Genomic DNA, 14,152 nt, shown 5'->3' on the forward strand with positions numbered 1-14,152 from the left:
CCGGCACTTGGCCTTGTTGAACTTCATACAACTGACCTCAGCCCATCAGTCCAGCCTATCCAGATCCTCCTGCAGAGCCTTCCTACCCTCAAGCAGATCGACACACTCACCTAACTTGGTGTCATCTACGAACTTACTGAGGGTGTACTCCATCCCTTCATCCAGATCATCGATAAAGATATTAAAGATGACTGGCCCCAGTTCTGAGCCTTGGAGGACACCATTAGTGACTGGCCTCAAGCTGGATTTGACTCCATTCACCACAACTCTTTGGGCTCAGCCAGTTTCTAACCCAACGAAGCGTACGCCAGTCCAAGCCATGAGCAGTCAGTTTCTTGAGGAGAATGTTGTGGGGAATGGTGACAAAAGCCTTGCTGAAGTCAAGGTAGACCACATTCACAGCCTTTCCCTCATCCACCCAGCTTGCCACTTTGTCATAGAAGGAGATCAGGACCTGCCTTTCATAAACCCATGCTGACTGGGCCTGATCACCTGGTTCCCCTGCAAGCACCGCATGTTGAAAATGATCAAAATTTTGAAAATGATAAAAATGTTGTTTGTTTGCTTTTAATTTGTTTGTTTTTAACATCTGTCGTGGTTCCGCTCGAGTGGGCAGCCGAGCTCCACCACAGCCGCTCTCTCACTCCCCCTCCTCAAAGAGGAATGGGGAGAAAATATGTGAAAAGGGCTCGAGGATTGAGATAAGGACGAGAAAATCACACAATAATTATTTAACAGGTAAAACAGACTTGGCACAAGGAGACAGTAAGATTTATTGCCTATTACTAACAAGCTAGAGAAGTGAAAAACAAAGGAAAGAAACCAAAAGCACCTTCCTCCTCATCCACCCTCTTCTACCTCCTCCCCCTGAGCGGCGCAGGGGAACAGGGGAAGGGGGGTTATGGTCAGTCTGCAGCGCTTCTTCTCTGCCGCTCCTTCTCGGTCACTCTCGTCCCCTGTGCTGTGGGGTCCCACCCACGGGATACAGTCCTTGATGAACTGATCCGGCGTGGGCTTCCCACAGGCAGCAGCTCTTCCAGAACTGCTCCAGATATGGGTCCGTACCATGGGGTCCATCCCTCAAGAGAAAACTGCTCCAACCTGGGTCCCCCACGGGCAGCAGCTCCTGCCAGGTCACCTGCTCCTGCATGGGCTGCTCTCCACAGGCTACAGGTCCGGCCTGGAATCTGCTCCGGCAGGGGTCTTCCACAGGCGGCAGCCTCCGTTGGTGCAGGGCCACCTGCTCCACCGTGGTCTCCTCCACGGGCTGCAGCGTGGAACCCTGCTCCACCGTGGTACTCCATGGGCTGCAGGGAGACATCCTGCTTCACCATGGTCCTCACCACAGGCCGCAGGGGACTTCTTCTCCGGCGCCTGGAACAACATCTAAGGAACAGCAACTACCTTATATTTTTAGGAGAGTCAAGGATTCTGAAATGAAACAAACAAACAAAAAATGTCCCTCCACATATGGTGAAAGCAAGACAATATTCGTTACAGATAATTACGTGATATCAACCATTTCAGTGAACTTTAAGCATCCTTCTATGCACTGGACTTAGAAAACTCTGCACTTAATAATGATTCAAATGTCGTCTTTCCTGACTAAAGGAGTAGTTTTTCTTGTGCTTAACTATTTTATCTAGGGGTCAAATAGGCATTACCTTGTATCTTTCAGGAATTAGCAATTTCTGGAACCATCATGCTTAGTCAAAGAGAAGCAAGGGACTTAGAGCGAATAAGTCACTCATTCAGGAGTGAATCATTGTCTATTGGTGAGCTTTGTCCTTCTGAAAACATAGTGGCTATAATAGAAAGGGGTGATAACTTGTTCTTATAAAGGTGGTAGCTGAAGTTTTCTTCTTTCCCTGCAAATATAAGAAATTGTTTTGGAGTTGCTGTCCCAAAAAAGGAAAGAAAGAGGAATCCGCAGAAATTTCAATTTTACCTCTGAGACATACAGAATTAATCCTTCAAACTTTTTCCAGTGTTGAACCAATAATATTGAACTGAGTTCAAAATAACCAGAAACTAAGGACCTGACACAGTAGCAAGAGTCAAAGCAGGGAAAGGAAAAAAGAAAGATGGAATACTTGAAGTGAAGCTAAACAAGACTGATAGGGTCCTTCCATCACTCAGCAAAACATCTTTACATCTTTTAGATTGTCACAGTGAAAACATGTAAGATGTCCAAAAAGCAAGGTAAGGAAAAAAAAAAGTCTGTTAGTCCAACATAGAAAATTAACAATTCATATAACAATCAATTAGAATTTATCCTCCAGCCAAAAAGCACTGTGAATACCAAGAGGAAGATAATAAATACCATACATGATGACTGTGACTCAACCTGGAAACACAATCAACATGGCTTTTTTGTTTGTTGATTGGACTTTTTTTTAATGTTTTTATTTGTTTGCTGTTGTTGTTTTGTGAAGTCAATTTTCACAATTTTCACATCCCATCTTTTTTTTTTTTTTTTTTTTTTTTTTAATTTCTTGGAATTTACATTTCTACAGGCTTCACCCCTGAGATGTATTTCAATTATTTTATCAAAATGGTTTGCTTAAATTAATGGTTCCTGTGTTCCTGGTTACTTCACCCAGTAATATTTCTGTATGAAATTAAATTCATCTAAAATCCTCCTAACACAAATATCATGCATGCAGAAGTCTACAATATCTGATTAGTTGTAACTGGTTTTGGAGCTAACTAAGCTAACTATGAGAACTTCAAAGACAATTCAGTTAGATTCAGTTAGAGTCTCGTTCTTTGGAGATATTCAGAACCCACCTGAATGCCATCTTGCACAACGTGCTCTAGATGATCCTGCTCAGCAGGGGGGTTGGACTAGATCTTCAGAGGTCCCTTCCAACACTGGCCATTCTGTGATTCTGTGATTCTGTGATTCTGAGATTTTCTTTAAACAGTAACCACCAAATACATTCATGCATGGATACTAAGACATCCAATTGTGTGCATTTAATTGCTGTTGTTTAATTAATGAGTATAAACCTGGGAACTCTAAAATACTAAGATGTATTTTTCTAATAAATTAAATGTTAAGCTTTGTACTTTTCAAAAGTGAATACTTGCTACTTGTTGGTTGGAACAATAGCTTTTTGCCACCAAAAATAATTCATTTAAATCAACATCAGTTTATGCAGTTTCTTTTTTTTTTTTTTTAAACCTAAAATTCAGAAATATTAATTTTCACATTCCCATTAACATCTTCAAAATCTTTCTAGGGCATTGGCACTGAGCTTTTGTTGTTGCTGTCTAGAAAATTTTTGTTCTTGCATTAGCACGAGCTAGATTTGGTCACACTCAATTATAATCTCTTAATGGTAACATTTGTATCTGAAAAAAACTCACACAACTCTTTTACTACGGTAGACCTGTAATGCATTAATTTAACAATATCAGTAATTTCAGCATAAAACCTTCAGAGAAAGCAAGTTGAGAATTTAGTAATTATATCTCCCAAGGTTGTATTTGAGATCAAAAATGATTATTATTTTTTTCTCTGACAGGTAAATAAACAGTTTCTCTTAATTAGGTTAGATTACAGGAAATAAAGGTGTTGTTGAAAACAGAAATTGAGAAGAATATTGTCTTTTATCAAGAGCAGTATCATGTAAATGTCTTAAGCTGTCTAGTTAACCATGATAAATAGGTTGGGGTACATGCACACTTTAATTACTAACAGTGAAATCTGCTGAAATTGAAGTATTGCACTTGGTAAGAGCTATTAAAGTTGAAATGACCCATTTAATAGTGACCTGTGATATCAAAGTATGGATTTAAATTGGTAATTAATAAAAGTCCATTTCTGAAAATGCTAACACAAGAGCTCAATAAAAATGCTAACTAGGTCTCAAATACCACAGACAGTTTACTGACATTTTAATACATATTACTTATGCTAAACACTTTTGTACACTGAGAGCTAAGGATGAGAGGATAACAATGGATGTATTTCTCATCTAGCAGTTGGAAGATCAGTGGTACACTTAGCATACTAGTTCATTTTTGTAGGTTTTAATCCTGCTTAATAATAGTGGAACACGACATGATTTCTTTTTGAAGCTGCATTTATAAAATGAACTATTTTATCTCAGACTGCAGAGAACAAGAATTCTGGTAATAAAAAAAAAAAAAAAAAGAGTAGAAGAAGAAGAAAAATAAGTAGTTCTCATCAGACTATATTTTTAATGTCCAGGAGATGAGTAAAGTAATCTCTTCATGATTTAATAGTGAAACTGTTGCTGCTAGTATAAAGACAGAAGTTGACATATCTGTCTGGTTACTTCCACACCTATATCTAGCAACTGACATTTCAAAGGCTCAAAACAACTTATGAAATCCTGCTTACATGTGTCAGGCAGTGCAGAATTTTGTCCATTGTTCCACAGAACAGAACAGATATTTCTTGAGAAAAATATCAACTTCAATTTCAAATCATAGTGCCTTTTCCTCACACAAACCAAAGTTTAATAACTCAATTCAGCAAGATATTACAGTGTATTTTTAAATCCATAGGATTAGCTCAATGATACCCTAAATGTATAGTTATCTTCATCACTAGATAAGGTGCTATCATATAATGTTCAGATGAATTGTGAAACTGGAATATAGCTGCTAAGTTGTACTAGACATCTCCAGAAGGCAATAAAGCATTTTTCCCTCCTTGTACATCAACATATGTTTTCCCGATGTTAAACATCACTTTTAGGCTGGTGATTATATGTGTACCTTTCACTCTGACTCTCTCTCTGTACCTCTGTCTTCTGTAGATATATATAAATGTACTTAAATATATATATATACATGTATATTGTATCTTGTTAAACAGACTAATTTTTCATTGATTTTTATTTTTATTTTTTTTTTGTAGGAATGGCATTATTTCAATCTCTCTACAGCTATAAAACACATAGATTGTAAATAATTCTTTATGCTGTTAATATCTACTCCTGGAGATAACAAAACTTCAGTTGAGTTTTCAAATGTATACACTTGAAATTATCAACTATTCATGCAGAATACAATTATGTGTATACCGAGTAGATGCTGAAAATAAGTCTTGAAAGGGGAGACTGACACAGGAACAAGGACAGGAAAAAAAGGAATTAGCATTGAGTTTTAGTGGATGGTAAGGCGTCTGTGTCTTTGGGTGATAAGAGTTTTTAGAAGCATTGGACATTTATTAGATTACTCATTGTCTCTGTATTGTATGGACTGCTGGAAGATACTCTTTCTGTGACTTAAAGAGAGCTAGTTCCAAGCACTATGGAAATGAGCCAATCTGTACCACTTTGACTTGGACAAAGGACTGCATGTTATACATAGTCTGCTTGACTAAGTGTTGTTGCCTATTAGTACATGTCCTGGTTTCAGCTAGGATAGAGTTACTTTTCCTCCTATAAGCTGCTATGGTGATGCGTTTTGGATTTAGGATAAGTATATTGTTGATAATACACTGTTGTTTTAGTTATTGCAGAACAGTGCTTATGCAGAGCCAAGGACTTTTCAGCTTCTCACACTGCCCTGCCAGTGAGGAGGCTGGGGTTTCAGCAGGAGCTGGAAGGAGACAGAACCAGGACAGCTGACCCAAACTGGCCAAAGGGATATCCCATTCCATATGGAGTCATGCTGAACAATTAATATGGAGTGGCTGATCCCGAGGGGGATGACTGCTGCTTGGCGACAGACTGGGCCTTGGTCAGTGTGTGGTGAGCAATTGCATTGTGCATCACTTGCTTTCTACACATTATTATCACTATTACTACTACTACTACTATCATTAATATTAATATTAAGGTCAATATAAATATTAATATCAATACCAATATTAATACCTATATTATTGGTATAATAGTAATAACAATAAAATAATATTAATATAATATTTATAACATTAATGTCAATATTAATGTTATTGTTACTCGTATTATTTCTCTTTCTTTTCCATCCTATTAATTTGTCTTTATCTCAACCCACAAGCTTTTACTTCTCTTCCTGATTCTCTTCCCCATTCCACTTTGGGGGGGGGGGGGGGGGGGGGAGGTAGGTGTTAGCAAACAGCTGTGTGGTGCTGAGCTGTTGGCCAGGTTAAACCACAACAATGTGTTTAGAACTAGAAACCTGGAAACTAAACTTAAGCATCCATATATCTTCTTTTGAGTCTGAATAGTCACTTTATTATGAATTTGAGAAAAAACTCAAAGCAACAGTTTTTATGTAATGTGAGTGATGATATAGGAATTTCTCTATAATTGTGGAATATAAAATTGCAAAATATTTCACGAGTCTGACCACTCTAGTCATCTCAAATGCAACTATTTCAAGTCATACTGAAGATATGTTTTTTTTTCAGCATAATATGATCATAGGAATCATAGGATCATTAAGGTTGGAAGAGACCTTCAAGATCATCTGGTCCAACCATCACCCTACTATAAATGTCACCCACTAAACCATATCCCTACGTATCACATCCAGCCTTTCCTTAAACATCCCCCCAGGGATGTGACTCAACGACTGCAAGGACAGCAGTCTTTTCCCCAACTAGGGAAAAGAGCCCATGCATTATGCTGTTATCTACCTTACATGAAATGTTGTAGGAACAATATTCCAGATTTCAAATGCAATTTCTGTGTATCTATATAAGAGGTTTTAGTAGCATTTGGTTTTGTATTTCTCTCTTAATATGCCCAAGAGAACATCACTTAGAGAACATCATTAATAGGGAAAATAAAATGTGACATACTTTAACATAGGTTTTGGTCACATGATTGTTTGTGTCACACATTGGTAAGTCTGAAGGTTGGGAAATAAGTCCAAAACATGATACTGACACGTACAAAAAAAAAAAAAAAAAAAAAAAAAAAAAAAAAAAAAAAAAAAACTATATATATCTATATATATCTATATTTACCTTTCAGTCCCAAAATAATACATCTGTTTAGAAGAATCTTCATCAATCTTTACCAGACAAAGTTTTAGAAGAAAAATCTGCTTTGCATATCAGTAACAAAAAAAAAAGCAGTCTCAACTCAGGAAATCATTATGTAACAGGTGGCATAGGATGTTGGGGTTAGTTCTGCCACTCGTCTTTCCTCTCCCCCAAAGTGGATTGCCCACAGGTCACAGTTCTTTCTTACTTCCAAGTTTTGTTGTTGTTGTTGTTGTTGTTGTTGTTGTTGTTTGTTTGTTTTTAAATCCACAGGTGGCATGTGAAAGGTTTGGTGAAAAACCATTTTGGTAGTACTCAGAACATCTCTAGCTCAGGTTTAGTTACATTACCTTTTTCCTCCACTTTTTCTCTGTACTTTTTATTTACAACATGTGCACTTCAGAAATGAAGTTCTGAACTCCAGAAGCATGGGGAATGCCTAATGCATTACAGCTTTCTATCTCTTTGGGAACTTCTGGCAACTACTACAATAGAAGCACTTAAAAACAGCCAGTGCCAATGCTCTCTTATTGTCTGAAATAACATCACTTAAAAATTAGGTTTACTGTGATCTTTATTGTAGTTTTCAGTATGTTTACATTCTTTTGGTATCAGTTGTTTGCTCTTTCATTTTTTCACTTTCTGCCATTCATGACTGAAAAGTCATCAGCAGTCTCTAGGCAAATATGTTCTATGTACCATCCTTTATTTACTGAGCTTCCTGTCAATAACTGCTTCTCACAAGCAAGAAATTATTATAATAGCCTAAATATTACTATGAAATTTAACCAATTACACTGGCCATAGTTTATGGCTTATTTAATAAATAATGTAATTTTTGCACAAAGCTAATTTTTGCAGAGTTCAAAAGAAGCTAACACTTCTGATCCATTTTTGTTTGCTTTTAACTGACAAGAGCCAAATTTTGCTTTCTTTAGCTGTCTGCTGGGGTATTTCAAAACTCTCAACTGGCCTCTAACTTTGGGCTTCCTTTCTTGAAAAATTAGGACATAGCAGGAAAAAAAAAAAAAAAGTAAAAGCAAAGTCACTGTGTAGTCATAGCAGAACAGAGTCAGGAAACACATTATTGTACAATGCTACTAGGGTTTAATCTATATAAAACCTTGAGTTTTGATCAACTAGAAAACTTCACTTAAAGGTAGCAACAGAAGACTGAATACTGGTTCTTCATTCTTGGATAGTATAATTTGGACTTTTTTAACTTACTTCCTTAATCATTTATTCTGAACAGTTTAAGTCTATATTTTCTAATTTCTTTGAATTGATCTCTCTTAAAATCTATCTCTCTTCTTTCATATATTTAGTTTCCCTATCCTTTCCTTCCAAGAAACACTTTAGAACATGGCGGCACCCATTCTAGAAATACACATGGGACATCATACCTCAAATCAGTGCTTTCAGCTGTCACAAAATTCTTCTGATTACTGAAGTCATGGTTCATCAAATTATCCATAATACCTTTTAACTAACTCATCTATGAAGAGCTGATGGGTTTAGTGATTCTAAATCTCTGTCAGAATGGCTGTTACACTTACCTTAACCAAAGGAGTTAGTTTCTTAAAATGTTTGCTTGCTTTCTCAACATTTTAAAGGTTAAACCACAATAGTTATCTATTTGTTTAACTAGTCTGATGTACCCAGTGGCCACCCACCCACCCTCTCACTCTCAATCCTCAACAAGACAGGGACAAAAAATAAGATGAAACTTGTGGGTTGAGATAAAGATAGGGAAATAGCTTACTATTTACTCTCACGGGCAAAACAGACTCAGTGTGGAAAACCTTAATATAATTTATTGCTAATTAAAGTAGATAGTGAAAAGCAAAAGAAAATTAAAACACCACCTTCCTCCTCTGGTAGCCCAAACTACTGCTTTCTCCCTGGCTTGTTCTGAATCCTTCCCTACTGACTCCACCTGGACTTGTGCAAAGTATTTCATATTTCATTAAGGTTGTAAAAGACCTCCAACACCTCCAAGATCATCTGGTTCAACCATCGCACTACCACCAATATCACCCACTAAACCATCTGTCCCTTAAACACCATCCAACCTTTCCTTAAACACCCTCAAGGATGGTGACTCCACTACTTCCCTGGACAACCCATTCCAATGCCTGACTACTCTTTCTGAGAACAAATGTCTCCTAAATTCCAACCTAAATCTTTCCTGGCTCATCTTGAGGCCATTCCCTCTAATCCTATTACTAGTTATCTGTGAGAATAAGCTTACACCCAGCTCCCCACACCTAGCTGTAGAGAGCAATAAGGTCTCCCCTGAGCCTCCTCTTCTACAGACTAAACAACCCCAGATCCCTGAGCTGCTTCTCATAGGACTTGTGTCCCAGGCCGTTCATTAGCTTTGTAGCCCTTCTCTGGACATGTTCCAGGGCCTCAATTTCCTTCTTGCGTTGAGGGGCCTAAAACTGAATACAGTACTTGAGGTGCTGTCTCACCAGAGCAGAGTACAGGGAGGCAATCACCTCCCTGGCCCTGCTGGCTACACTATTCCAGATAGAAGCCAGGATGCTGTTGGCCTTCTTGGCCACTGGGGCACAGTGCAGACTCATGTTGAGGCAAGTATTGACCAACACCCCCAGATCCTTTTCATCTGCACAGTTTTCCAGCCACTCTACCCCAACCCTGTAGCACTGTGTGGGGTAAGGCCGGGGAATAAGGTAATGGCCCAGCTGAAGTGCATCTACACCAATGCACGCAGCATGGGTAACAAACAGGAGGAGCTGGAAGCCATCGTGCAGCGGGCAGGCTACGACTTGGTTGCCATCACGGAAACGTGGTGGGACCAGTCTCATGACCGGAGTGCTGCTATGCCTGGCTATAGGCTCTTCAGAAGGGACAGGCAGCACAGAAGGGGTGGCGGTGTGGCTCTCTATATTAGAGAGTCTTTCAATGTTGTAGAACTCGAGGCTAGGAATGACAAGATCGAGTCCCTTTGGGTTAGGATCGGCAGGGACAACAAGGCTAGTGTCCTGGTCGGGGTCTGCTATAGACCGCCGAACCAGGATGAGGAGATGGACAAGGAGTTCTACAGGCAGCTGACAGAAGTTGCGAAATCTTCAGCGCTTGTACTCGTGGGGGACTTCAACTTCCCTGACATATCCTGGAAGCACAACACAGCCCAGAGAAAGCAGGCTAGGAGGTTTCTGGAGAAAGTGGAAGATAGCTTCCTGACGCAGCTGATCAGTGAACCTACCAGGGGTGGTGCCCCGCTAGACCTTCTCTTCACAAACAGAGAAGGACTGGTGGAGGATGTGATTGTCGGGAGCTGTCTTGGGCAGAGTGACCACGAAATGGTGGAGTTCACTATTCTTGGCGAGGCCAGGAAGGGAACCAGTAAAACCACTGTATTGGACTTTCGGAGGGCTGACTTTGGGCTGCTCAGGACACTAGTTGGTGGAATCCCTTGGGAGGCGGTTCTGAAGGGCAGAGGGGTCCAGGAAGGCTGGGCGCTCTTCAAGAGGCAAATCCTAATGGCGCAGGAGCGGTCTGTCCCCATGTGCCCAAAGATGAGCCAGCGGGGAAGAAGACCAGCCTGGCTGAACAGAGAACTGTGGCTTGAACTTAGGAGAAAAAAGAGGGTTTATAATCTTTGGAAAAGTGGACAGGCCACTAGGGAGGACTATAAGGATGTAGCGAGGCTGTGCAGGGACAAAATTAGGAAGGCCAAAGCTCATCTGGAGCTCAATCTGGCTACTGCCGTTAAAGATAACAAAAAAAGCTTTTATAAATACATCAACACAAAAAGGAGGACAAAGGAGGATCTCCATCCTTTACTGGATGCGGGGGGAAACTTAGTTACAAGAGATGAGGAAAAGGCGGAGGTGCTCAATGCCTTCTTTGCCTCAGTCTTTAGCGGCAATACCGGTTGTTCTCTGGATTCCCAGTACCCTGAGCTGGTGGAAGGGGATGGGGAGCAGGATGTGGCCCTCACCATCCACGAAGAACTGGTTGGTGACCTGCTACGGCACTTGGATGTGCACAAGTCGATGGGGCCGGATGGGATCCACCCAAGGGAACTGAGAGAACTGGCAGAGGTGCTGGCCAAGCCACTATCCATCATTTATCAGCAGTCCTGGCTATCGGGGGAGGTCCCAGCTGACTGGTGGCTAGCGAATGTGACGCCCATCTACAAGAAGGGCCGGAGGGCTGACCCGGGGAACTACAGGCCTGTCAGTTTGACCTCAGTGCCAGGGAAGCTCATGGAGCAGATCCTCTTGGGAGTCATCATGCGGCACTTGAAGGGTAAGCAGGCGATCAGGCCCAGTCAGCATGGGTTTATGGAAGGCAGATCCTGCTTGACGAACCCGATCTCCTTCTATGACAAAGTGACGCGCTGGGTGGACGAGGGAAAGGCTGTGGATGTGGTCTACCTTGACTTCAGCAAGGCTTTTGACACCATCTCCCACAGCATTCTCCTCAAGAAACTGGCTGCTCTTGGCTTGGACTGGCGCATGCTTCGTTGGGTTAGAAACTGGCTGGATAGCCGGGCCCAAAGAGTCGTGGTAAATGGAGTCAAGTCCAGTTGGAGGCCAGTCACTAGTGGCGTCCCCCAGGGCTCGGTGCTGGGGCCGGTCCTCTTCAACATCTTCATCAATGATCTGGATGACGGCATTGAGTGCACCCTCAGTAAGTTTGCAGATGACACCAAGTTAGGTGCATGTGTCGATCTGCTCGAGGGTAGGAAGGCTCTGCAGGAGGATCTGGATAGCCTGCACCGATGGGCTGAGGTCAACTGCATGAAGTTTAACAAGGCCAAGTGCCGGGTCCTGCACCTGGGGCGCAATAACCCCAAGCAGAGCTACAGGCTGGGAGATGAGTGGTTGGAGAGCTGCCAGGCAGAGAAGGACCTGGGAGTGATGGTGGACAGTCGGCTGAATATGAGCCAGCAGTGTGCTCAGGTGGTCAAGAAGGCCAACGGCATCCTGGCTTGTATCAGAAACAGTGTGACCAGCAGGGCTAGGGAGGTGATCGTCCCCCTGTACTCGGCTCTGGTGAGGCCGCACCTCGAGTACTGTGTTCAGTTTTGGGCCCCTCGCTACAAGAAGGACATCGAGGTGCTTGAGCGGGTCCAAAGAAGGGCGACGAAGCTGGTGAGGGGCCTGGAGAACAAGTCCTACGAGGAGCGGCTGAGGGAGCTGGGCTTGTTCAGCCTGGAGAATAGGAGGCTCAGGGGCGACCTTATCGCTCTCTACAGATACCTTAAAGGAGGCTGTAGTGAGGTGGGGGTTGGCCTGTTCTCCCACGTGCCTGGTGACAGGACGAGGGGGAATGGGCTAAAGTTGCGCCAGGGGAGTTTTAGATTGGATGTTAGGAAGAACTTCTTTACTGAAAGGGTTGTGAGGCATTGGAACAGGCTGCCCAGGGAGGTGGTAGAGTCACCATCCCTGGAAGTCTTCAAAAGACGTTTAGATGTAGAGCTTAGGGATACGGTTTAGTGGGGACTGTTCGTGTTAGGTTAGAGGTTGGACTCGATGGTCTTGAGGTCTCTTCCAACCTAGAAATTCTGTGATTCTGTGATTCTGTGAAGTATTGACCAACACCCCCAGATCCTTTTCATCTGCACAGTTTTCCAGCCACTCTACCCCAACCCTGTAGCACTGTGTGGGGTTGATATGGTCAAAGTGTAGGACTCATCACTTAGCCATGTTGAACATCATTTCCTTGGCCTCTGCCCATCAACCTATCATGTCCAGGTCCTTCTGCACGGCCTTCCTACCCTCCAACTTCCCCCCAGCTTGGTGTCATCTACAAAATTACTGAAGGTGAACTCAATTCCCTCATCCAAATCATCAGTAAAGATATTAAAGAGGATGGGTCCCAACATCGAACTCTGGAGAACACCGCTGGTGACTGGCCGCCAGCTGGATTTCACTTTTGTACTGGGGCTGACTGGAATGTTAACTTTCCCTGTAGCAGCCCATACAGTGTTGTGCTCTTCACTTGTAACTAGAACAGCAGTGGTATTGCACCAGTGTTGTGTCTGCTGCTGAGCAGTGCTGGCGCAGCATCAGGACTCTCTCTAACCCTCCTAGGGAGTGGGCAAAAAGTGAGAAGAGAAACATCACCAGGGCAGCTGACCTAAACCAACCACAGGGATATTCCATACCATATGTTGTCACACTCAACAATAAAAGGTGGAAACAGGAAGAAGAGGGGAGTGGTGGGTCTCGTTGCAGAAATGTCTGTCCTCCCAAATACTGGCTATGTGCATTGAGACCCTGCTTCAAGGACGTGGTCAAGCATTGCTCATCTGTGGAAAGTAGAGAGTAATATTTTTTTCCTCTGCACTTCCACATATCCTTTACATGTTATTTTTTTTTCCTTTCTCCCTTCCCTTTTCACCTTTCCCTTTTTTCCCTTTAGTTTAATTGTTTAATTAATAATAATCTCTCAATATTTTTTTCCTTTAACTCAATTATACTTATCTCAACCTGAGAGCTGTTTTTTTCCTTTACTTCCCCTCCTCATCTAAGGAGGGGAAGTGAGAGAGTGGTTGTGGTGTTCAGCTGCCTAGCACAGTAAAACCACCACAAATTTGTTCAGCACTACTCTCTGGGCCAGGATGTCCAGCCAGCTTTTAACCCAACAAAGAGTGTACCTGTCCAAGCTATGGTCTTCCAGCTTCTCCAGGAGAATACTGTGGGAGGCAATGTCAGAGACCTTGCTGAAGCCAACGAAAACTACAGGTTTTCTCTCCTCTACCAGATGGGTCACCCGGTCATAGAAAAAGATGAGGTTGGTAAGGCAGGACTTGCCTTTCATGAACCTATTCTGACTGGGCCTGATACCCTGGTTATCCTGCACATGCTGCGTGATTGCATTCCAGATGACCATTATCTCTCCTGGCACCAAGGTCAGGCTGACAAACTTCTAGTTCCCCAGGTCCTCCTTAAAAACCTTTTTATAGATGGGCATTACATTAGCAAATCTCCAGTCATTCGGGACCTCTCTGGATGACCATGACCACTGATAGATGATGGAAAGCGGCCCAGCAATCACATCTGCCAATTCCCTCAGCACCCTCAGGTGTATTCCATCTGTCCCCATGGACTTGTGACAGTCCAGGTGGAGCAGCATATCTCTAACTGCTTCCATGTGAACTGTGGGAGGTTTCTTTTGCTCTTTATCCCAGATTTCTAGTTTGGGAGGTTGGTTACT

At 42.2% G+C, this 14,152-nt stretch overlaps 1 long non-coding RNA gene across 1 annotated transcript in view; it reads right to left on the reverse strand.

The window, feature by feature from the left end:
• Positions 1-885: 885 nt before the first annotated feature.
• Positions 886-14,152, reverse strand: part of LOC137850120 (uncharacterized) — a 479,600-nt gene continuing 466,333 nt past the window's right edge. Inside the window, exon 3 of the long non-coding RNA XR_011092276.1 lies at positions 886-1,431. This is a non-coding gene — a long non-coding RNA (uncharacterized lncRNA). The remainder of the gene's footprint in view (positions 1,432-14,152) is intronic.

This window comes from Anas acuta, chromosome 1, assembly GCF_963932015.1.
Source record: "Anas acuta chromosome 1, bAnaAcu1.1, whole genome shotgun sequence".
Taxonomy (NCBI): domain Eukaryota; kingdom Metazoa; phylum Chordata; class Aves; order Anseriformes; family Anatidae; genus Anas; species Anas acuta.